This window comes from Heptranchias perlo, chromosome 16 (genome assembly GCF_035084215.1).
Source record: "Heptranchias perlo isolate sHepPer1 chromosome 16, sHepPer1.hap1, whole genome shotgun sequence".
Classification (NCBI taxonomy): Eukaryota; Metazoa; Chordata; class Chondrichthyes; order Hexanchiformes; family Hexanchidae; genus Heptranchias; species Heptranchias perlo.
The window spans coordinates 38,038,232-38,062,909 of NC_090340.1; the positions used below are offsets into that span (position 1 = coordinate 38,038,232).

The 24,678-nt window shown below is 44.8% G+C and overlaps 1 long non-coding RNA gene across 1 annotated transcript in view; it reads left to right on the plus strand.

The window, feature by feature from the left end:
• The first annotated feature begins 8,500 nt into the window (after nucleotides 1–8,500).
• LOC137333686 (uncharacterized) overlaps nucleotides 8,501–24,678 on the plus strand; it is a 55,035-nt gene continuing 38,857 nt past the window's right edge. Inside the window, exons 1-2 of the long non-coding RNA XR_010965960.1 lie at nucleotides 8,501–8,657; nucleotides 14,859–14,965. This is a non-coding gene — a long non-coding RNA (uncharacterized lncRNA). The remainder of the gene's footprint in view (nucleotides 8,658–14,858; nucleotides 14,966–24,678) is intronic.

The following is a 24,678-nucleotide window of genomic DNA, read 5'->3' on the forward strand; positions in this document are numbered from 1 at the left end:
AGGAGCCAGTACAATTCTTTATTTTTGAATATGAGTTTTGTGTTATGTTGAGTTAAAAAGAACTCAAATATAAAATTATGAAGAAATGCTTTATTGTCTTTTAGAAAGACTGTCAGGCTTTTCATCAATGTCAGCTAAAACAAAGTTAAAATAGTACCCCTTTCTTTTATTACTCAGACTAGTGGCTGCTAGCATAGCACAGCATGCACACTCACTGTGTGTCATAAAGCAATTCTGTCAATCATATCACTATAAAGCGTGGGATTGTTCATTATAAACACAATTTCAACATTATCAATATAATTGATGACATTTAACAATATATCACAATCCATAGGGAATAATCAAAAACAGGCTTTCTTTAATACACCTGTTTTGTTTTCTAGTGTAGTTTAATAATGCAAATACCAGGGTCAGATTTAAACTCTGATCTATTTTTAGATTGTTTTGTCAGGGCTTTTTATAAACACTTCCTCATAGTTGTAAAAACTCCTCAATTGAATAAATTGTAGAAATATTATTTTAAAAAGTCTAAAAAGAAGGAAATACTGTTGTTTCCTGTCCCTCTGCAAAAAGATTATTAAATAGGTTTGCATTTATTAAATCTGTTCTAGGTTACTGGGCTACAGTTACATGTATCACCAATCTCTTCTATAGGCAGATAATGTTGATAATGAAATTTCAAATCTTAGCTGCAAAAATTGATGGTGACGTTTAACATTAGCAAGGACAAAGGATATCTTTTTCACTAGAGGTAACAGCCTATATTAAAGGTGCAATGTTATTAATGCACTGTTAACTTGTAATCCAGAAATTCTGAGTTCAATAATAGCTGGCCTGGAGTAGTGTATTAAATAGCATTTAAAATGGGAGGTTCGCTGTAATACTTGCAATTTTTTTAATACTGTGTTTTCAAAGATATATTTATACTGCACTTGAGACTATCTTAAACCAAATCAGTTCAAGATACGGACAATTAGCAGTCATTGAACAGGGGCATAAATCTAAGGATGTGACTGTTGCTCCGTGCACCTTATATGGATGTCACTAAGTGGAACAGTCTCAGATGAGAGCTCAGATCCCAACTCTCGAGCAGAAGGCGAACGCTGTTATTTGAAACAGAAATATTAGTATAGGAACAAGACTAGCCACCTATTAACAGACCAGCTCTATAAAAACAGCAGGCATGCACAATTACATTAATCTGACACCGTACAGGTGGGGTCAGAAGTAATCGTGTAAATATCAATCGGGCATTTGCTCACTGTGACAGCTTGTATATGGCTCAGCACCCTTGTTCTCCTGACAAAGTACATGGCCTTCTGGAGGGTTGGAGACTTCCCAAACTTATGGGAATGAGAAAGTAAACAACTGGATGCTCAGATTACAGTAAAGGAAGCTGTGGAAGCAGTATGGGGGGATGTAATCTGGGAAGGTTCCAGGCCCAGATAGCTTCCCCGCAGAGCTTTATATACATATATATATATAAAAAAAGGCCTTGTTTTTATTGTATTCAAGCTGGTTTGTCTATACAATTATGTTTGGGAGTCTGGAGACCTGCGGAACTCATGTCAGGATGTGGTAATCTTGGTCATTAACGAGAAAAGATCATCCGAACTGTGTTTACTATCACCTGATTCTGACCCCCCCAATTTGAGTTTGAAGGTCCTAGGAGGACGGAAAGTCTGCCTTCGTTGGTTCTTCCAGATCAATGTGAGTTTTTATTACACCCAGCTGTTAATATAAGGTTATGTTTATACATTTTTCATCATTGTACGACTCGGCACTCCCTCTTTAGATACTGTGTGTTGATCCGCAGTTCTTCTTCTTTGTCCAGCAGGATTTTTATTTTGGTGAGTCATTCATTAGTTTCATCAAAAGCTTTATGAAGCTCAGAAAGTAGTGGTTTAATAAATGATAACTCACTGCCGCTTTACATAAAAAGGAACCCTTTGCCACCCTTTTAGCCTTTGTGTTCATGGTAGATACTTTAGCCACTGAAATGAGATGTGAGTCTAAAAATTACTGCCAGCAGAACCCTTTATACCAGCAGTTAATGTATGATACTGGCCAGCAATGTGGTGAGTCCATTGTAGAACATGATTCCCAACCAGTTTTTGTGGGCCCAAAATGACTAAGCATTGAGAGTTTCTTGCACTATTCCACCTAAGGTGGACATTACCTTTTTATGCTTATTGTTTCCTGAATAATTGCTGATTAAAGGGAGCCTATTCATGATTTCATGGGCATGATTTTGACCCCGAGCCAGGAAGGGTGGCGGGGGGGCAAATTGGGGACGGGAAATTCGGAAGTACGGGTTTCCCGGATTTCCTTACGATTTTGACGTAAGGACGTCTTTTATTTTTTTTTTGTCGGTTTGCTGTCCGACTGACCAGCCTGATTGACAGGCTGGTCTCAGTCAGATGGGAGACCAGCCAGGGAGAGGACGTGTTCGGGTAAGTCTTCAAGTAAGTCTTTGTCTGTATGAATGAGGCGGGGGGGGGGCGGGGGCGGAGCATGGGTGGGTATAGGGGCACAGGGACATGGGGGACACTGGGGCACAGGTAGGCATAGGTAGGCATGGTGGGCACAGGTGAGCATGGGTGAGCATGGGGGCATGGGTGGAAACATGGGCCACAGTGGGAGTAAGTCATGGGGGGTGGGATTGGGGTTCAGTCACGGTGGGGGGATGTCGGGATCGAGGGTCATCGCAGGGTTCCGCGATCGTTGGGTGTCAGGGTCAGGGGTCATCACGGGGGTCCACGATTGTTTTGAGTGGGGGGGGGATCGGGGGTCAGCGTGGGAGTCCGTGATCGTTTGGAGGGGGATCGGGGGTCATCGCGGGGGTCTGCGATCATTGGGGTGTCACTGCAGGTAGGCTTGTTGGGCCTGGAGGCAGCACTCCTGCTCCTCCGGGCCCACAAGCTGTGCCAGGAAGGCACTTACCTGTTAGTTTCGGGCCTTCTTGCCTTCTTTCATGTGGTGTGAAGGAGAAGGCCCGGGAATCCCGGCTCCCAGGGGTTGAAATTGGAAACTCTACAAAAATGGAGGCTTTAATCACCAACCCGCCTCCTGGGAGCAGGTTGGTCACCCAACCTTCGTCCTGCCTCCGTGAAAACTGGAAGTGGACGGGTTGGAGGCGGGTCTGAAATGGTTGTGATTTTGAATGTCTCCCCGCCCCCAACCCACCCGTTTTTCAAGGTTAAAATCGTGCCCTATGTATGTGAAGTGCCCATACCTGTCAAATGAAATGGGCATAGCTGATGGAGGTTCTCTCCTGAAGGGAACTACTGTTTCACTGATAGGAAGTTCATTACAATGGGAAATGCTTTCAGTTTTTCCCTTACAATTTATTTAGCAAAGGAGGATGAGCAGGAGCAGAGAGGCGCTGCTAAAGATGTCAGACAGCACCAAAGGAGGACTGTTCAGACCCGCCGCTATGTTACCCATCACAGCTTTAGGCCCAGGCAATGATTGAACAGCGCTTCTCCAGGGACTAAGGATTAGCAGGGATGCAGTTATAGAGTTGTGCCATCTTCTTCAGGAAGACCTGGAGACACCCTTGAACATACATATAGGACTACCAGTGGCCCTCAATTTTTATGCTTGCAGCTCTTTTCAGGCTAATTCAAGAGGTATCATCCAATTTGCTGCCTATATGTGCACCAAAGAGGTGACAGATGTTTACTGATGACATCCCTCTCCCCAATGGCGGGCAGGTACCGCATTTCTAGCTGCATGGGACAGGTGAATGCATCCATCGGGCCTATGCCCTTTAGCTGACCGTGCAAAATCCAGTGTGGTCAGTGCTGGAGGGCACCGGTAGCCACAACGCAGTGAATCCATTGAGATAGGGCCAGGAGGTTTTTAGGGACCAGTGTGTTTTACCATGGTGCTTCCCCTCAGTACTGGTGGATTGTGTGCAACGTCTGACTCCTAACCTATTCTTTTTTTCTAAGTAATTTCCTGTGGAGGCAGTAAGCATGCTCGCTGGCAGAAGGGTTTCAATGACACTGAGTTGGAATTCAGGTGGCCCTGCATCTCCTTGGACTGTTTCATGCAAAGGCCCTTCAATTGGTTCAGCCGGTGCAGTTGGTCCTTCCCACCTTCTGATGCATATATTTTCACATGTGCAGGAATGCTTGAGGAGGGGTCACCCTGGGAGACAGTAGCCATGGCTTACTTCAGCCACGATACTGTGCACTCCATCAGTATATCCATTGATCTGTGTGGGAGCAGACCTCCAGGCAGCAATGAGGTCAGTGAATCCCTAATATAAGGTCATCTAAATCTGATCACTCAGCACGTTAAAACTGGATTACAGAGGCACTTGTAGATTTGAGTCTGAAGCAGTCTGAGAGATGCACCATTATGCTTAGATCCTGTGTCTCTTAAGGCCTCACTGCAGATGCCACAGGATCTGCCTTGTGCACTGTGGTCGGCTGCAGTGCATCCATCTTCCATGACTGTACAGATATGGCTAGTGCTAGTCCTACATATTCCTAGTCAGACCTTTCAGGGTACTTTGCTACTGTTATTAGAGTTTCCGACCCATGCTAAAAACTGTGCGCTGCCATTAACGAATAAAACATTTCCTTGTTAAGGCTTATCATGACCTTGTCAGTGACCTATCCTGAGAAAATGCTGTTGTTTTCTGTTGGGGGAAATGTAAATGAGCAGGAAGTTTTCTGCTCACATGAAGAACTGGAGTTATCATAGCAAAGGAACAGCAAGATTTAGAATTATCAAGAAAGGACTAACTGAAGGATTCTTTCAGCCCCAAAGAACGGGTGAAGAAGCTCTTTATCGGTAATGCCATAATGGGACAGGAGAGTAGAATCCAGAACCCCGATTTTAACCCATCCCGCCTAGTGCAAATGGGGTGGGCGGGTAGTCAAAATGGCGATCAGAGGGGTTGCACCACATTCCCGACGCGTTCCGACCCACCACCATTTTAATTAGGGTCAATGCAGGCACAGGAGGGCCACCCACCCCAGGTACGCGGGGGTCTACTTAATATGCTGGTGTGGCCCAATGATTCATCAGCAACATCACACCATTTTTCCCTGAAATCGTGGGAGGCTCGCATGGCGCCAAACCCGCCAGAAAAACTTGGCGGGAAGCAGCAGAGCAGCCAGAAGAGGCCAAGATATGTGTTTTTAAAAAAAATTCCTTGTGGGCCAGGTGAAAGTGCAGCTGTTAAATGGCTGCTGGAGCCCTTTAAACTCCTGTCAATTATGTTCTCGTTGTGAATGTTCCCTTAGGTGGGAGCTCACACACCATATGGAATATATGCAAATCTCAAATATTAGAAGTAATTATCATGCGAGTGCAGGGAGCGGAAACGTTTACTTCACACTGTTTACATTCAATTGTTCAAGAGCCTCCAGGCTTATGTGTAAGAATGTAGTATAGGATATATTTTACATCTTCAATATAATTTACAAATGGTTTAAATTCTATGCCAGAGTGTAGCACATCAATGAAAACATGGATCATTATATCACTGTCAAAAAGCTTTTGTAATCGTCTGAGTCTGGTCTCTTTGGCGATAGAACCGTGTGTGAGTTATTACGAGCTGCAGATCTCATGGTTAATAAGGCACTGGTGCTGTATATGTGGAGCAACAGCAACTTCCAAGGTTCAATTTCAGTCCCCAGAGAAATAAGGTCAGTAAGTTTATTCATTGGGAACTAGTTCAAGATCAGTTTCTGAATTTTTGAGTTTCTAAATGAATACATGTGGATATAAGCAGCATTTTAATAACTGTTCAGGACAAAATGTAAAAGAGTGACCATTTTGCAAGTTGGTGTAGATCCAAACCAAGATCAGAGACTTCACAAGTCCATTTTATCAATGAGAAGACATGTATGGATGAGTTTGGAGACCGAAAATGACGTTGTTCAATCGGCACCAAAAAGGAACTAGGGTTGAAGGTTTCTGCAGTGGTGGACAGATTACTATGGCAGATAAAAGGAAACTGCGAGGAGCCATGTCTTGTTAAATGGGAAACTAGAGCTACTAGAGACAAATGGGGATTGTGGACATTCACAGTATATGAGCACTGGGATCATCTAGGAAATTACTACAGTCTATAATTAAGGATAGAGTGACTGGACACCTTGAAAATTTTCAGCTGATCAGAGAGAGCCAGCATGGATTTGTAAAGGGTAGGTCATGCCTGATGAACCTGATTGAATTTTTTGAAGAGGTGACCTAGGTAGTGGACAGGGGAGTGTCTGTGGATATTGTTTATATGGACTTCCAGAAAGCATTCGATAAAGTCCCTCATAAAAGACTGTTAGATAAAGTTGAAGCTCATAGAATTAAGGGCAAATTATTGACCTGGTTCGGAAATTGGCTGAGTGGCAGGAGACAGAGTAGGGATAATGGGCAGGTACCCAAAAGGGGAGGATGTGACTAGTGATGTCCCACAGGGATCTGTGTTGGGCCTCAACTATTCACTGTATTTATTAACCACTTAGATGACAGGATAGAGAGCCACATACCCAAGTTTGCTGATGACACAAAGATAGGCAGCTTTATAAGCAGAGTAAATGGAAGCATAAAATTACAGGGAGATGTTAATAGATTAAGTGAAAGGGCAAAACTGTGGCAAATGGATTTCAATGTAGACAAGTGTGAGGTCATCCACTTTGGAACTAAAATAGATCAGAGTCAGTTCTAAATGGTGAAAAGTTCGAAACAGTGGAGGTCCAAAGAGACTTAGGGACCATGTACGTAGATCATTAAAATACCATGGACAGGTACAGAAAATAATCAAAAAGGCTAATGGAATGCTGGCCTTTATATCTAGAGGACTAGAATACAAGGGGCTAGAAGTTATGCTACAGCTATACAAAGCCCTGGTTAGACCACACCTGGAGTATTGTGTTCAGTTCTGGGCACCGCACTTTAGGAAGGATATATTGGCCTTGGAGGGAGTGCAGCATAGATTTACTCGAATGATACCTGGACTCCAAGGGTTAAATTATGAAGAGAGATTACACAAACTAGGGTTGTATTCCCTGGAATTTGGAAGATTAGGGGGTGATTTGATTGAAGTTTTCAAGATATTAAGGGGAACTGATTGGTAGAGAGAGAAAGTATTTCCGCTGGTTGGGGAGTCTAGGACTAGAGAACATATCCTAAAAATTAGAGCCAGGACTTTCAGCAGTGAAGTTAGGAAACACTTCTACATGCAAAAGGTGGTAGAAGTTTGGAACTCTCTTCTGCAAACGGCAGTTGATGCTAGCTCAATTGTTAATTTTAAATCTGAGATTGATATATTTTTGTTAACCAAAGGTATATGGAGTTAGGTCGGAGATCAGCCATGATCTCATTGAATGGCGGAACAGGCTCGAGGGGCTAAATGGCCTACTCCTGTTCCTAGTGTTTCTATGTTCCTATCATCTGCTGGAGAGAAAGGTAATGTGCTGGAGGACTGCATGATTCTTATGCTGGGAAAGGTTGCAGCTGAATGACATGCCTGAATCCAGAGATATCCAAGTGAGATGCACAGTGAAGATCTGGTGGCTCATAAAAGCTGAAAGAAATGACTTAGTTGAATCGTGAAAAGCAGAGTGTAATCTGTTGAATAAAAAGTTTATTATTGGAGTTGCAGCAAGAAAAGAAAACCATGGTACAATCACTGAGCCAATAAATGGAAAAAAAAAATTACTAACCCTTTTGGGCCTCTTCTGACACGGCTCCTCTCACCACCAAGTTGGCCTGTAAGGAAGGCCACTATAGCTTCCCCATGCAAACCTTGGATTAAAATTGCAGTCAAGCCCCAATGACACCATCGGAGCTCGATCTGCATATTTAAAGAAGGACCCTGCTGCCTTCTGGCAGGTGTCCCTCACCCCTGCTCAAAAGGGCAGGATAAAATTGCAACCAGTGGGAAGGCAGCAGGATCATGGAGGTAAATCGCTGAGACCATATTAACCATATTAACTGCCCGCCTGGCTCAAGTGTGTCTAGAAACCCTACTGATGATGATGTCAAATTCTTTCTGGGTTAATCCAACTATGAATGTAAATTATTTTATTTTTTCAGATTATATATCTGTACATGTAAATAATTGATTTTTTTTTAGGACAATGACAGGACTTATAATATGTAAGGCTAACTGATTAATAAGGCAGTTTTTGCAATTGAACAGCTAGTGGATTTAACTCACTGCACCTGATCTCTACTTGATCTGTAGATATAGAACCCAATCTGCACAAGGGCAGGGGTGGACCAGCCTGAGAATAAAGAGCTTTCATCCTGCAACTGTAATATTGAGTGTTTCTAGAAGTCCCATTACACAATGGAAAGGGCAGAGAAACAAATATCCATTAATATAGCAAGGGAATCATCAACAATGTGGTTGGCACTGTTCCTCTAACACTTCCCCCTGTACATCCCCACTCCTTCCATTCCACATCTAGGTCCTAATCTTTGGGGCTTTCTCCCTAACCCCCATGCCTTGCTTTCTCTTCCCGATCAGAATTACCAAGCAGACCCATCTGAAAAACTGGAAAGAATACCTGATCCAGAGTCTGTTACACAAAAGGTGGAAGTAATCATAGCGTGAGGTCTCTAATGACTAAGAAAAGTGGATTGTTAAATCTGAACTCAAGGGAACATCCCATTTGATGTACTGGCAGCAGGTAAGCAATCCACCACAGTAGGAGTCTACTTCAATTTCCCCCCTTCTTCCCTGGGACATCAACTGTTAGAAGCTTTGGCTGTTTATTTCAAACTAACCCCTTTATGTGTAGTTTGCAGATGTTCTATACAATTCCACTGACATTTCATGATACCGTCTGAAAGAATTTTTGGACATTTTCAGAACTGAGCACTTCTGGGGCTGGTATTTGAGTTGCACTATTCAAGTAACAACAGAACAATACATATGGTACAATCTGAGCCAGATGTCATTTTTATATCTAAATCATTGAGCAAAAAGGAACATGGCATGTTTACTTCTGGTTAATCTGGACAGAAAAGATTAAAATCTTAAAATGGATGTTCATCCTTCAATGAACAACATTCAGAAAAATTACCCGCCCTGGGTGAAAAGTTATATGTTCAGCTTTCTAAAATATATATTGAGTCTGGTCATTTCTTTAATATATTTTTATTATAATGTATGTTGTTGTCCTGCAGGGTTTATATCAAGTTAAAACTAATGAGTCATGTTCTTGTAAACTGACAAATTACAGTAATTTATCGTATTAAAAATTGCCCACAATGCAATTCACATGAAAACAGTGACTGAAAATGCAGGAATATCATGCATATCTTCACTTTGCATTGTTCATGAAAATTCACAGACTAAAAATATCAGTCAAAAATCAAAAGCACAAAATTATACCAATTTTTGACTCCAACTAAAATTTAAGAAAAAAAAACTTCCCAGGTTCCTGGTGTTTATCTCAGATGTTCTGGTAGAACAAAGTCAGCAAATAGTCTGGAGGTGATCACAAGAGGCAAAAATGACGAAGAAAATATTGTAGCTGCCCATCTACATTTTGTAGTCTCTTAAACTTGTCAACAGTAGAGATAATGGGCAGGTACTCAAATTGGCAGGATGTTACTAGTGGTGTCCCACAGGGATCTGTGTTGGGCCCTCAACTATTCACTGTATTTATTAACGGCTTAGATGACGGGATAGGGAGACACATATCCAAATTTGCCGATGACACGAAGATGGAAGCATAAAATTACAGAGAGATATTAATAGATTAAGTGAATGGGCAAAATTGTGGCAAATGGATTTCAATGTAGACAAGTGTGAGGTCATCCACTTTCGACCTAAAAAGGATAGATCAGAGTACCTTCTAAATGGTGAAAAGCTTGAAACAGTGGGGAGGTCCAAAGAGACTTTGGGGTACATAGATTATTAAAACGTCATGGACAGGTACAGAAAATAATCAAAAAGGCTAATGGAATGCTGGCCTTTATATCTAGAGGACTAGAATACAAGGGGGTAGAAGTTATGCTACAGCTATACAAAGCCCTGCTTAGACAACACTTCGACTACTGTGTTCAGTTCTGGGCACCTTAGGAAGGATATATTGGCCTTGGAGGGAGTGTAGCGTAGATTTACTAAAATGAGACCTGGACTCCAAGGGTTAAACTACGAGGAGAGATTACACAAACCAGGGCGGTATTCCCTGGAATTTTGAAGATTAAAGGGTGATTTGATCGAAGTTTTCAAGATATTAAGGGGAACTGATAGAGTTGATAGAGAGAAACTATTTCCGCTGGTTGGGGAGTCTAGGACTAGGGGACATAGCCTAAAAATTAGAGCCAGGACTTTCAGGAGTGAAGTTAGGAAACACTTCTACACGCAAAGGGTGGTAGAAGTTTGGAACTCTTTTCCACAAACGGCAGTTGATGCTAGCTCAATTGTTAATTTTAAATCTAAGATTGATAGATTTTTGTTAACCAAAGGTATCAAGGGATATGGGGCTAAGGCAGGTATATGGAGTTCGGTCACAGGTCAGCAATGATCTCATTGAATAGCAGAACAGGTTTGAGGGGCTAAATGTCCTGTTCCTATGTTCCTATGATTGTAACCCTGAGCACCCAGCTGAAACCGGCTGGGCAGTTAAAATCCTCTGGGAGTCTTACCTGCCGATGTCCCACTCCCTTTCACAATCATCAATTTTGATCTACTCTTCTGAGCAGGCACTAAAGACACCCACCGGAAACCGAGGGGTCCGTCTTTAAATATGCAGAACAGGCTTTGATGACATCATCGGGCCCCGACTGGTTTTCTTAGCAGTCGCTTGAGTGGGCAAGCCATTGTGGCATAATGCAGTCACTTCCAATTAGCTCTAATAAAGATGAAGTCCTTCTTGGGATTAAAAATTATTTCAAAAAAACACTGCTTTAACCAATAATTTAAATGAGTAATCTATTCTATATCACACATTTATATAGATTACTTAGGGCAAAAGCCAGTCCTTCCTTAGGCGTAAATGGAATTAATTGCAACAATTCTTTTAATATCCACAAACAGTAGTCCTTCAAATAAGCAGCATGATTCTCTCTTGTCCCCTCTTCCAGATGCTGCAGTGATCAGTTCTGTGGCTCCACCACAGTTTGAAGCAATAAAATCATAATCATAGAATCATACAGCACAAGAGGAGACCATTCAGCCCATCGTGCCTGTGCCGGCTCTTTGAAAGAGGTATCCAATTAGTCCCACTCCCCTGCTCTATCCCCATAATCATATAAATGTTTCCTTTTCAGGTGTTTAACCAATTCCCTTTTGAAAGTTACTATTGAATTTGATTCCAACACATTCCAGATCATAAGAACTCACTGCATAAAAAAAATTCTCCTCATCTCCCCTCTGGCTTTTTGCCAATTACCTTAAATTTTGTCCTCTGGTTACTGACCCTCCTGCCATTGGAAACAATTTCTCCTTATTTACTCTATAATGATTTTGAACACCTCAATTAAATCTCCCCTTAACCTTCTCCGCTCTGAGGAGAACAATCCCAGCTACTCTAGTCTCTCCACATAACTGTAGTCCCACATCCCTGGTACCATTCTAGTAAATCTCTTCTGCACCTTCTCCAAGGCCTTGACATCCTTGCTAAAGTATGGTGCCCAGAATTAGACACAATGGCCCCAATAATAATGGGGAGGCGGGAAGTGGGGTGGGGGGGGGGGATTTAGCGGGGCCGGGAAACCCAGAATTTGACGGCAGGACTTGTTTCCAATTTTTCAAATGGGTTACCCGCCCGCAACCAACCGCGTTGAGAAGCTGGCTGGCTGTCGGGCGGGCAGGCCACAGCCAGGGAGGAGGGAAGTAGGGATGGGGAGATCGTGGGCTATGGAGGACATCAGGGGGACCATGAAGGACATCGGGGGTGGGGGGGGGGGGCGCGGGAGGAGGTGGACCAATGGAGGTCAGGGGATAAATTCGATATCGGAGATCAGGAGGTGAGTCGGACATCAGACATGGGGAGGGTCGGACATCGGGGGTCCAATCCCGGGGTGGTGCGTTTGGCTGATTGAGGGGGTACAATCGCGGAGATGGAAACAGGTTAGCTTGGTGGACTAGGGGGGAAGGACATCTGTTCTGCATGGCCCACAAACAGTGTTGGAATGGCACTTAGCCCATTCCATCCAGCCGTTCTTACCTCCCTTCAGCTGCCAGGTTTCCCCAAGGCCCAAAAAATCCAGCCCCCAGGAGTTAAATGGGAAACACAGGTTAAATTTGAGGCAAGCAGCTTCTTTAAAATATTTTAAGGACAAACCCACCTCCCAAGAGGAGGTTAGTTGCCCACTCCCCAAACCGCCTCCATTAAAACCAGAAGTGAAGGCAGATTGGGATCGGGTTTCTGTTTTATTTTTAACCGCCCCCCGCTGCTTTTATTAATAAAGCCAAGGGTCCCATATGCTTTTTTAACAGCCTTCTCAACTTCTCCTACATCTTCAAAGATTTGTGTGCATACACCCCCATTTTGTTTTTATTGCCTCTCCTCATTCTTCCTACCAAAATGTGTCACTTCGCACTTCTCTGAATTCAATTTCATCTGCCATGTGTCTGCCCATTTCATCAGTTTGTCTTTGTCCTTTTGAAATCTGCTACTCGTGTCATCTGCAAACTTTGAAATTATGGCCTGCATAACCAAATCCAGATCATTAATATATATCAAAAAGAGCAGTGGTCCTAATACCGAATACTGGGGGACACCACTGTACTTTCCTCCAAATCCAAATCTGAAAATTAACCGTTCACCGCCACTCTTTGCTTTCCGACCTTTATTCAATAGCCTCGGACAGTTTTCTGGCGGGTCACCTCATTTACAAAAAGGAGGATTACTGAGGACTGAACCACACCCCCACATCCTGGTTCATTCTCATTCCCTGGGGTTTGAGTTAATGTACACCTAAGAGAATGTCAACTCTACATCAGAGAGCTGAGTCAGATGTTTTCTTTGATTAACAGTTCCTGGGCTTTCAAAAAGATGAGATTGACTCTTGAAAAGCAAGCTAGTTGAATTGTCTCAGAAGGTGGCTGCCTTGGTGTACTGCATAAGACCGTTCTATTCCACCTGAAATTGCCAATTCTCAAATTAGTTCATCCATTGTGGCATGCTAAAGTTCACCAAATTATACTCTGGTGGGTCCTGCTCCAGAGCAATTATCTTCAAAGGCTCTCTTCCAATATATGTGTCCTGCTGCTCCCGGTCAAGAGTGCTATGTCCTGTTACATCCTACTAACTTGCCAAAGACGCTCAGCCAGTTAAGGCACAGATGCAAACATGCAAGATACTCAGAGATTCAGGGTTTGGAGATGAGAAAAACAGTAATTGTGTATAGGGTAAGTCATAAAATAAAAGGCTTGAGAGAGATTTAAAATAGCAAAATGCTTACTGGAAAATAGCATATTGAGAAATAATCCCAATGTAAAAAACCATAGGTGACCCATTGTGGTCTCATTTAACACCCTTGGTACTATTAAATGATCAGTAGCTTCTTTGATAGCTCAGCTGGTTAGAGACAAGCCACACAAACCAAGAAGGTCCCAAGTTTAATCCTTGGTCTCTGATGTAAGATAGAGAGATCCTTATGGGCCATTTCTGCTACCCATTATTTATTGTGGCATAGTTGGTCTATAGGAGCCATTTTCAAAACAATCCTCACTAAGAAACAAATGTCTCTAAATTTGCCCAGTTCTATCAAATTCAGCCAAATTGGAATCTTTGCTGCTCTGTTTAGATTTAGCTTTTCAACTTAAGTTCCACAAATGTGCTGTTGTTGGCTTCAAAAAACATATAAGCTCTGATTTTAAGCAGACGTGGAAATTGGGCGAGTGGGGAACGAAGTGAGTGCCAATCCCCACCGACCTCGGCAGGATGAGGCCCAGGCAATTTTAACTCCCAGGTTTAATCTGCATGCTGCCGGTCAGCTACCCACCTGAAACATTTTGAGCAGGAGCAGAATTTTGGGTAGCAGGAAGTCATTGGCCAGCTCCAAGGAAAAGGTGGACGGCAACAAGGTAAATCACAGGGTGGGGGTTTTAGACAAGGGGGAGCCCAGGGTAGGAGAAGCCTAAACTTTCCTTGTGGGGTGTGGAAGAGCACTCTTACCCCTCCCAGCCCCACAAGAAAAGTTTTTTTAAAAACTGACCTGTTTCGTGCTGTTCTGGACTTGATCCTCTTCCCACTGCCTTCACCTGGTGGGAAAGCTTTCCTACTCAGGCCACTGCTTAAAATTGCAGTGAGGGCCCGATGACATCATCAGACCATGATCTACACATTTAAAGAAGGACCATGCCAGCTCCAGACGGGTGTCTTTGCTGCCTGCTCAGAAGAGCAGGTTAAAATTCCAAACAGTGGGATCGGTGCGGGACGTCGACAGGTAAGTCATTCTGCTGATTTTAACTGCCCATCCACCTGGTTTGCGTTGGGCAGGTAGGGTAAATATCTCCCCTATAGATTGTTTATAAATCTCCAAAATTCATAACTGTACATACACAATGATTTGTGCTGGTGGTTTATGGTGTCACCTGAACTATGCCGTGAGGTTATTGTTGTGCAATTACCCCTGGTATCTAGTCTCTCTGTTTATACTCGACGTATGAGTATAAAGACAGTGGGTTAAAATGTTGATGCCCAACATGTGTTTGATGAAAGAAAATGCATTCTATGATTTGCATATTGTAGCATAATTGATATTTGTGATGTGAAATGCAAAACTATTTTGGCTAAAAGTGATTTCTGCTAAAATTAAACATAAGCTTGCTAGTATAAATAGAATATTTAATGAAAACTGATGAATATGACAATTTTCACTCTTGAGGGAGTGCTCTGTAGCACACTTGTAACTTTGTGATTCGGCAGATAAACATTAAAAGGGAAGTTACTGGAATCTATCATCAGGGACAGGGTGACTGAGCATTTGAACAAGTATGAGCTGATCAAAGAAACTCAGCATGGATTTGTGAAGGGTAAGTCATGTCTGACTAATCGCGTTGAATTTTTTAAGGAGTTCACTAACAAGATGTACAGGAGAGTGTCTGTGGATGTTTTCTATATGGACCTCCAGAAGGCATTTGATAAGGTTCCGCACAAGAGATTATTAGCATAAATGAGTGTGCATGGAACTGAAGGTAATGTTAGGACTTGGGTTAAAAATTGGTTGAGGGGTAGGAGACAGAGAGTAGGGATAAAGGGAATGTACTCTGATTATGGAATGTGACAAGTGGTGTTCCCCAGGGATCTGTAAAACCCACCATACACGCAGCAGGTTGGGGTTGTGTTCCCCATTTTTTCATTTTTAACACCCCCCCCACCCCACCTCCTCCACCATCTCCCGCCCGTCATGGAGGGCCTCAGTTTTTCACCATATATATCAATGACAAGTATGCAGGAATAGAGAGTTGTATATTCAAGTTTGCAGATGACCCTAAGTTAAGAGGAACAGTAAGCTGTGTAGATGGAAGCATGAACTTACAAAGGGACACAGACAGATTGGGGATCTTTACGGGGAGGTGGGAAGGGTGCAGGGGAGGCCGGAAATGGCCGAAGAACCCGGCAAGGCCAGGGATGTGGAGGTTCTGCCGTATTTAACGGCAGGCTCTCGTTAACATTTTTTTCTTTCGTTTCCCGCCGGGCAGACGGTCAAATTGACAGCCTGGCTGGCTGCCGGGCGGGAAAACCAAAGGAAGGTGCCTGCAGCCTGGAACCCTAGGGGACGGTCCCTGGTAATCGGGAGAGGGGATGGTCAGGGCTTGAGGGAAGAGAAGGTTGGCAATCGTGGCAGGGGAAAGACAGAGGCAACAATCGGCAGGGGGAGGCCGAAGGATTCCTTGACGGGCCCTGGGGAGCACTTCTGCCCCTTCTGGCCCACAAGGAGTGCTGTAAAAGGCACTTACCTTGTGGAGCTGGAAGCTCCCACCTCCCTTTCACTGGCAGTTTTCTTGACTCCTGGGAAACCCGTCCAGCAACTGTAAAATTTAAATTGAGCTCCCAATTGGGCTCGATTTAAATATGTCAGTGAAGTATCTGCCTCTCCACGGCGGAAGACTCACACGACACGAAACCCACCACCATAAAACCGGCAACAGGCACGTAAACAGCAGGTTGGGGACGTGTTCCCCATTTTTTCATTGTTGACAATACCCTCCGACCCTCTCCCACCCATCGTGGGGAGGTTAATATCGATGCCGTTGAGATAGTGGGCAAAACTGTGGTGGATGAAGCTCAATGTGGGGAAGTGTGAGGTAATCCACTTTGGATCCAAGAAGTCAATATTATCCAATATTATCTTAATGGTGAAACTAGAAACTGTGGAGGAACAAAGGGACTTGGGTGTACAGGTACACAAATCACTAAAATCCACTGCACCAGATACAAAAAGTAATTAAAAAAAGGCTAATGGAATGTTGCACTTTATCTCAAGAGGGTCGGAATACAAAGGGGAGGAAGTTATGCTTCAGTTGTACAGAACCTTGGTCAGACCCCATCTGCATTCAGTTCTGGGCACCAGAAGGATAAATTGACCTTAGAGGCAGACTTACCAAAATGATACCGGGGATTAAAGGGTTAAATTATGAAGATAGGTTGCATAAACGTGGGCTGTATTCCCATGAGTTTAGACGGCTGAGGAATTATCTAATTGAGGTGTTTAAAATGATAAAAGGATTCGATAGAGTAGATACAGAGGGGGAGTTTTAACCCCCAAGAACAGGTGGTTTGGGGACGGGTCGGAGCTGAAAACCACAGCTTTTTGGATCACGACCACAATCCCGCTCCAACGCGCCCAATTCCTGATTGGCAAGTTGGCTGGCCTGTGGTAGGAGGCCGCGGCCAGGGATTGGAGAGGAGGGAGGGAGAGATCGTGGACCATGGAGAAGATCGGGAGGGGGGAGGGGAGGTGATCAGGCTGGCTGCCGGGCGCGAAACCTGGAAGTAAAATTTTTATCCCTCAATTAGTTTGCGATCGCAGATTCCGACCTGCCAACTTTACTTGCGGGTTTCGTGCCCGATAAACTTGCCCCCTGCTCTCTTCCCGGCTCCATGTTAAAATCCAGGCCAGAAAACCTATTTGATCTGGTGGGGGAATCCAGAACAGGCTCGAGGGGGTGAATGGCCTACTCCTGTTCCTAGGTTTCAAAAGGGGGTATAATCTTAAAATTAGATCTAGGCCATTCAGGAAACACTTTTTCATCTAAAGGGTAGTGGAAATGTGGAATTCTATCCCTCAAAAGGCTGTGGATGCTGGATCAATTGAAATTTTTAAGACTGAGATCGACAGTTTTTCGTTAGGTAAGGGTATCAAGGTATGTGGATCAAAGGCGGGTAAATAGAGTTGAGGTAGAGATCAGCCACAATCTAATTAAATAGTGGAACAGGTTTGAGGAGCTGAATGGCCTACTCCTGTTCCTCTAAGTCTTGTATCCACAAAGGAAGCAGAATTTTGGGCTCTCTCCAAGCAATAACCAGTGAGTTCTCAATAACTGAAGTGAATAAAAATTCCACTTTGGAACAAGGCTGTCTTGTAAGTTTTGTTCTCTGAGTCTTGTTTCCATTTCAATTTTACTACTGAGAATAGTCAATGGGAACTACTAAATTTTCCACAGCTGTCCACAACATCTTTTACAATTGAACTTGAAAGATTGAGCAAGATAACTTTTTCTTCCTTTTAATTAAGTCAGTCCTAATCCACTTTGGATCCATGAAGACAAATCAGAGTATTATCTAAATGGCGAGAGACTAGAAACTGTGGAGGAGCAAAGGGATATGGGTGAACAGTACACAAATCACTAAAACCCACTGCACAGGTACAAAAGATAATGAAAAAAAAGCTAATGGAATGTTGGCCTTTATCTCAAAAGGGTTGGAATACAAAGGAGAGGAAATTATGCTTCAGTTGTATGGAACCTTGGTCAGACCCCATCTGGAGTATTGCATTCAGTTCTGGGCACTGCATCTTCGCAAGGATAAATTGGCCTGAGAGGCAGAGTTACCAAAATGATACCAGGGCTTAAAAAGTTAAATTATGAAGATAGGTTGCATAAACGTGGGCTGTATTTCCTTGAGTCTTGACAGTTGAGGAATTATCTAATTGAGGTGTTTAAAATGATAAAAGGATTCGATAGAGTAGATACAGAGGGGGGAGATTTAACTCCACGAACGGGTGGGTTGGGGGTGGGTGGGAAATTGACAAATTTACTACGAGTACAACGAAAACAATTTCCCCAATTTATACAGCACATTTAACGTAGAAAAATATCCCGAAGGGCTTCACAGAGGTGTAATCGGAAGAAAATGGGCTCTGGGATAAAGGGGGTTTTAGGAGAGTTGAGCAAAAGCCTGCTCAGAGATGAATTTTAAGGATACCTTTAAAGGAAGAGAGGGAGGTGGAGAGGCAGAAGGGTTTAGGAAGGAAATTCCAGAGCATGGTGCCTAGATGGCTGAAGGCATGGCTGCCAATGGTGGGAAAAAGGTTGGGGGGATGCACAAGAATACTAGGGCATCATTTTTACCTAGAGGCAGGAACTCAGCAGGTGGGTAAATAATCGCCTGGGAAACCCGGAAGTCATCTGAGCAGGTCGAAATCTGCAGTCGCAACTAAATTGAAGGATTTTCATTTTACTTCTGAGTTTCGCATCTCCAAGCTGCACAGCGGGCGCACTGCGCATGACACAAGCTGAACTCCACTATTTAAAAGGCCAGTACAAAAATGGATTTTTAAGGAGAAAGAAGGAAATAACATTAAGGAAGCACATAAAGAAAAGGCAACACCCAGATTCTCAGATGCATCCCTTGAAGTACTGCTGGGTGTTGTGAGAAGCAGGAGGGAGGTATTGTACAAAACTGATCAGAGGAAGAAACCTGGTTCTGCCAACAAGAAGGCATGGCTGGAGGTGGCAGAAGATGTCAGCAGCAGGAGCATGGTGCCCAGGTCTTGGCTGCAGTGCAAAAAGTCAGGAAAAGTGAGTATATTTGATGTTTCACCCATATCCTGTGTTGTGCAAGAACCCCGCTCACTCTGTGTTGGCACGCCTACTCCATCACATCACTCCTCACATGTAGTTAAGTTTCAGCATCAACCATCCTTCACTTTCTACGCACTTCCTCACCTCCCCATTTATTCACCCACCACTGCCACTCACTCCAATCCTGATGCAATGTGATGCACCTGTCTGATAGTCACCCTCTGATGAATCTGTTTCATAGTCAGCCTCACCCAAAGCAATGTACATGTCACCTTCAGTCACTCACAGGTTTGTTCTTTCTCCCCATGTAGGAGAAGAGAGTGCAAAATGCAAGGGAGAGGACAAGAACTGGAGGTGGTCCGCCACATATAGTGCAGCTTACAAATGGGGAGGAGGTGGCCGTGGAAATAAGTGGGACAGTTGCATCCCTATCCATCGGAGATGGAGAGACTGGGAACCCGCAGGTGGCTGGTGACAGAACTTTAATATCTTTCACACATGTGATGAATTTATTTCATCAATGAGTGAACTGTGACATTCCTCAGTATGGTCATTGAAAAGATTGTCACTTTTCCCAAGAATAATTAATATCACTTTCTATTGTCTTCCAGGGCCTTCACAAGTTCAAGAAGAATTAGAGGAGATGGAAGACATCGATTCCTCAGAAGACCTTATTCCTTCTGAGGATGCACCGCCACAGGACATACAACCATGCACCAGTGCAGATACTGGCACTTTGGTGGGTAGTGGCCAGATAGTTGGGTTGTCACCTGGTGATTCACCACACACATGTGAGCACGAGCAGACACTGGTGGCAGGGGCAGCTGTGGAGAGTCCACGTCGAAGGGCGCACTCCTCTCCAAGCTCTGCTCAGCTGGACACTTTTGCTGAATCCTGGGGGACCATCGTTAAGAAGGAGAATGATTGAGGTACAGCTACACCTTTGCGAGGTACTGGAAAATGTGCCTTGCACACACTCCACAATAGCGGAGGAGATGAAGGAGTCCATTTCCAACACTAATGCTATGTTGTCGCAGGTAAGTGTGAGGATGTCTTCAGTGGAGAGGCTGGCAGCCTTCGCTGAGCTTCAAGCACAGCTCTCGAATGAGTCTATGCAGGCCATGATAATGGCCGTGCTGACTCTGAATGCCAACATGCCTGCCGCCTTAAACAGGCTGACGGATACTTTATCCTTGGCCTTACAAGGTGGCACATTTGTTCACCAAACTGTTGTCCAGCAGAGTGGTAGGAGTGATGTGGCGCTGGCCCGGGAGAGGGATGATGGGGAAAGGGGACATGGACTGGGAACTCCACTCAAAGCGCTCCCACATCTCACCCATTGCCACCACTCACCCACCCCCCAGCCAGTACCCGAAATGCTGCCTCTACTCCCAATGGCCGAGTCTGCCCCTGCACAGGTGCAGGTGAAGCAGTCCTCAAAGGCTCCAAAACCCAGAGGGCGTAGAACAAGAGCATCTCAGCATCTCCGCAGTCAGGGCAGGTATGTGAGCAAACTTCCACTACCTCTGCTGAAGCCACAGGGGATGCACCTCATAGAAGCGGTAGAAAACATAAGATTAAGCAGTTGTAGTTCACCAAGGGTATGCACAAGGGTATTTGAAGAAATGTCATGTTGTTAATTTTTCTTGTATTGGCACATTAAACTTACTGATTATCACCACTTCCACGTCTCGACCATTATTGCATCCCGAGTGTGAAGTCGCCCTTTCATTTGCTTCATCATGAATGCCAAGACATGATGGGACCATTGCAGGGTGTGCAATGGGTGTATGCGTGGTTGAAGGACTGTTTTGTGCAAAGTGGGGAGGGGTGGGGGTGGTGGTGGTGATGCTGGTGTTCCAGGTAGCCTGAGAATCTCAAATTATTTATTTTGCAACTCTCACTATGAGAACCTGTTACAGATGAGGGCATCCCTGGCATCACGGACAGCAATGTGCGCGGCAGGTCTGGCGATGGGTGCCCCAGCTTCATTTTCCTCCTCCTCCTACTTCTCATCCTCATCCTCTTCATCCTCTTCCTCTTGTTCAATGTTTTCGCCAACAGAGGATGATTGACGAGCGCCATCGTCCTCCTCCACCTGTAAACCTCTCTGCTGCGCTATGTTGTGCAGGACGCAGCACACCATTATTATTCTGGACACCCTCGCTGGTGAGTACTGAAGGGCTCCTGCAGTTCTATCCAGGCACCTTCAACATGCCTATGGCATGCTCAATGACACGCCTGGAGGTCATGTGGCTCTGATTGCATCGCTGTTGTGCCTCGTTGGTGGGGTTTCTCACATGTGTCATGACCCGTGTTTGCAGGGGGTATCCCTTGTCTCCAACAAGCCAGCCCTTAAGTCTGTCTCCTGTCTGGAAAAGGTTTGGAATGTTGGCCTGGCACAAGATGAAGGAAACATGACAGTTGCCAAGGAATCTGGCGCACACCTGTAGAACTCTCTTCTGGTGGTTGCACACCAGCTGTGCATTGATGGAGTGATAGCCCTTTCAGTTTATGAAGACGCCTGGCTCATGTGGTGGTCCTCAGATTGCCACATGTGTGCAATTGATTGCGCCCTGCACTGGTGGGAAGCCAGCCAGAGAACCGAAACCCACTACCCGCTCATTCTGGCTGATGTTGTCACGGGGGAAGTTCACATTATCGGACACCCTAGCAAACAACCCATCCATCACCTGCCTTATACACTTACGTGCAGACGTTTGACTCATTCTGGAGATGTCACCAGTGGCACTCTGGAAGAATCCTGAGGCGAGGAAATTGAGGGCACTGGTTACTTTTACCGCGACGGGCAATGTGTGGCCACCAGGTCCAGCAAGGAGCAGCTCTTCCTGAAGGAGTCTGCAGGTGTCTGCGACCACCTGACAACTCAACTTGAGCCTGCGTAGGCACTGCACTTCAGAGAGGTCCAGGAAGCTCAGCCTCTGCCTGTATACCCTCTCACATGGGTAGTGCCTCCTGCAATATCGGCCCCTCTGTTGCTCCCTCTCTGCTGTTCTCCAGGTCCTTGTTGTGCACCTCTGTCTTGTGCACCTGCAGATTCCAACACCGCATGATATGGCTGTCATGGATAGTCATTTTCCTCCTCAGATGTATTCTGGAATAGATCCATTGTGCCCCCCATTCTAATCTTTTCAGTTTAAGAGGCTCCAAAGTCTTCCTAAAGCTGTCTCAACAAAGAACGCTCAGTCTCAACAAAGAACTCTCAGTCTGAACACAAGAAGAACTCTCAGCCAAACGTTTGCCTGAGAGAACCGAGAGGCCAACTGCAATCCTTGAGCTTTTATTGCAATTTGTCAATCACAGGTTTAACGGGCCAAATTAACTTCTGCATGAATCTTGCCTCCGTTTTACTGGCCAGTTTGAGATGCCATGGGAAACCTGTGCAGCTGAGGTTAAATTTGTTTCAGATTCAGAATCCAAAAAAAATTACCTGCCTTAAGTATTTGAACTAGGTAAATTGCCCCTTTAATGATCCGCCCGCCGTCATTAATAGGGGACGTGACTTCTGGGTTTCTGTTGCGCACGCTCAACCAAATGCAACTGGGTGGAAGCCAGGTTGCGGTCCCACTAAAGAAATGAACAATTTTTACCACCTTCCCGCCCATTCTTGAGGGTTAAAGTTATCCCCCTAGAGTCAGAGAAATGGAGATTACGGGGGGAAGTTGGAGGGCTGTAGCAAGTTACTGAGATAGGGAGTACCTTCACCACATGGACTGCAACAGTTCAAGAAGAAGGCTCACCACCACCACCTTCTTGAGGGCAACGAGGGATGGGCAATAAATGTTGGTCTTGCAAGTGATGCCCACAAACCAAAAAATGATAAAAGAAAAGGCCATGAAGGGATTTAAGCAAAAGGATGAGAAATTTAAATGAGGTGTTGGAACCATCGTTGGTAAGCAAGGACAGCGGGTGATGGGTAAGCAAGGTTTGGTGTGGGATAGGATACAGGCAGCAGAGTTTTGGATGAGCTGAAGTTTACGGAGGTTGAAGAATTGGAGGCTGCCCAAGAGAGCAGTGGAATAGTTAAGTCTGGAGGAGACAAGGACATGTCTCTTGGCTTAGTGCTACTAATGCCACTGGAATAAAGGGTCACAGGACTTGGGTATATAACATAGGCTGCTAATTCAGTGCAGCTCTGAGGGAGTCCTACATTGTTGGAGGTGCAATCTTTCAGATGAGATATTAAACTGAGGCTTTATCCACCTTTTTTTTATTCATTCATGGGATGTAGGCGTCATTGGCAAGGCCAACATTTATTGCCCATCCCTAATTGCCCTTGAGAAGGTGGTGGTGAGCCGCCTTCTTGAACTGCTGCAGTCCGTGTGGTGAAGGTTCTCCCACAGTGCTGTTAGGTAGGAAGTTCCAGGATTTTGACCCAGCGACGATGAAGGAATGGCGATATATTTCCAAGTCGGGATGGTGTGTGACTTGGGGAGGAATGTGCAGGTGGTGTTGTTCCCATGTGCCTGCTGCCCTTGTCCTTCTAGGTGGTAGAGGTCGCGGGTTTCGGAGGTGCTGTCGAAGAAGCCTTGGTGAGTTGCTGCAGTGCATTCTGTAGATGGTGCACACTGCAGCCACAGTGCGCTGGGGTGAAGGGAGTGAATGTTTAGGGTGGTGGATGGGGTGCCAGTCAAGCGGGCTGCCTCATCCTGGATGGTGTCAAGCTTCTTAAGAACATAAGAACATAAGAAATCGGAGCAGGAGTAGGCCAATCGGCCCCTCGAGCCTGCTCCGCCATTCAATAAGATCATGGCTGATCTGATCCTAACCTCAAATCTAAATTCATGTCCAATTTCCTGCCCGCTCCCCACAACCCCTAATTCCCTTTACTTCTAGGAAACTGTCTATTTCTGTTTTAAATTTATTTAATGATGTAGCTTCCACAGCTTCCTGGGGCAGCAAATTCCACAGACCTACTACCCTCTGAGTGAAGAAGTTTCTCCTCATCTCAGTTTTGAAAGAGCAGCCCCTTATTCTAAGATTATGCCCCCTCATTCTAGTTTCACCCATCCTTGGGAACATCCTTACCGCATCCACCCGATCAAGCCCCTTCACAATCTTATATGTTTCAATAAGATTGCCTCTCATTCTTCTGAACTCCAATGAGTAGAGTCCCAATCTACTCAACCTCTCCTCATATGTCCGCCCCCTCATCCCCAGGATTAACCAAGTGAACCTTCTTTGTACTGCCTCGAGAGCAAGTATGTCTGTTCTTAAGTGTTTTCTTGAGTGTTGTTGGAGCTGCGCTCATCCAGGCAAGTGGAGAGTATTCCATCACACTCCTGACTTGTGCCTTGTAGATGGTGGAAAGGCTTTGGGGAGTCAGGAGGTGAGTCACTCGCCACAGAATACCCAGCTTCTGACCTGCTCTTGTAGCCATAGTATTTATATGGCTGTCCAGTTAAGTTTCTGGTCAATGGTGACCCCCAGGATGTTGATGGTGGGGGATTTGGCGATGAATGCTGTTGAATGTCAAGGGGAGGTGGTTAGACTCTCTTGTTGGAGACAGACATTGCCTGGCACTTGTCTGGCACGAATGTTACTTGCCACTTATCAGCCCAAGCCTGGATGTTGTCCGGGTCTTGCTGCATGCGAGCACAGACTGCTTCATTATTTGAGGGGTTGCAAATGGAACTGAACTGAACACTGCGCAATCATCAGCGAACATCCCCATTTCTGACCTTATGATGGAGGAAGAT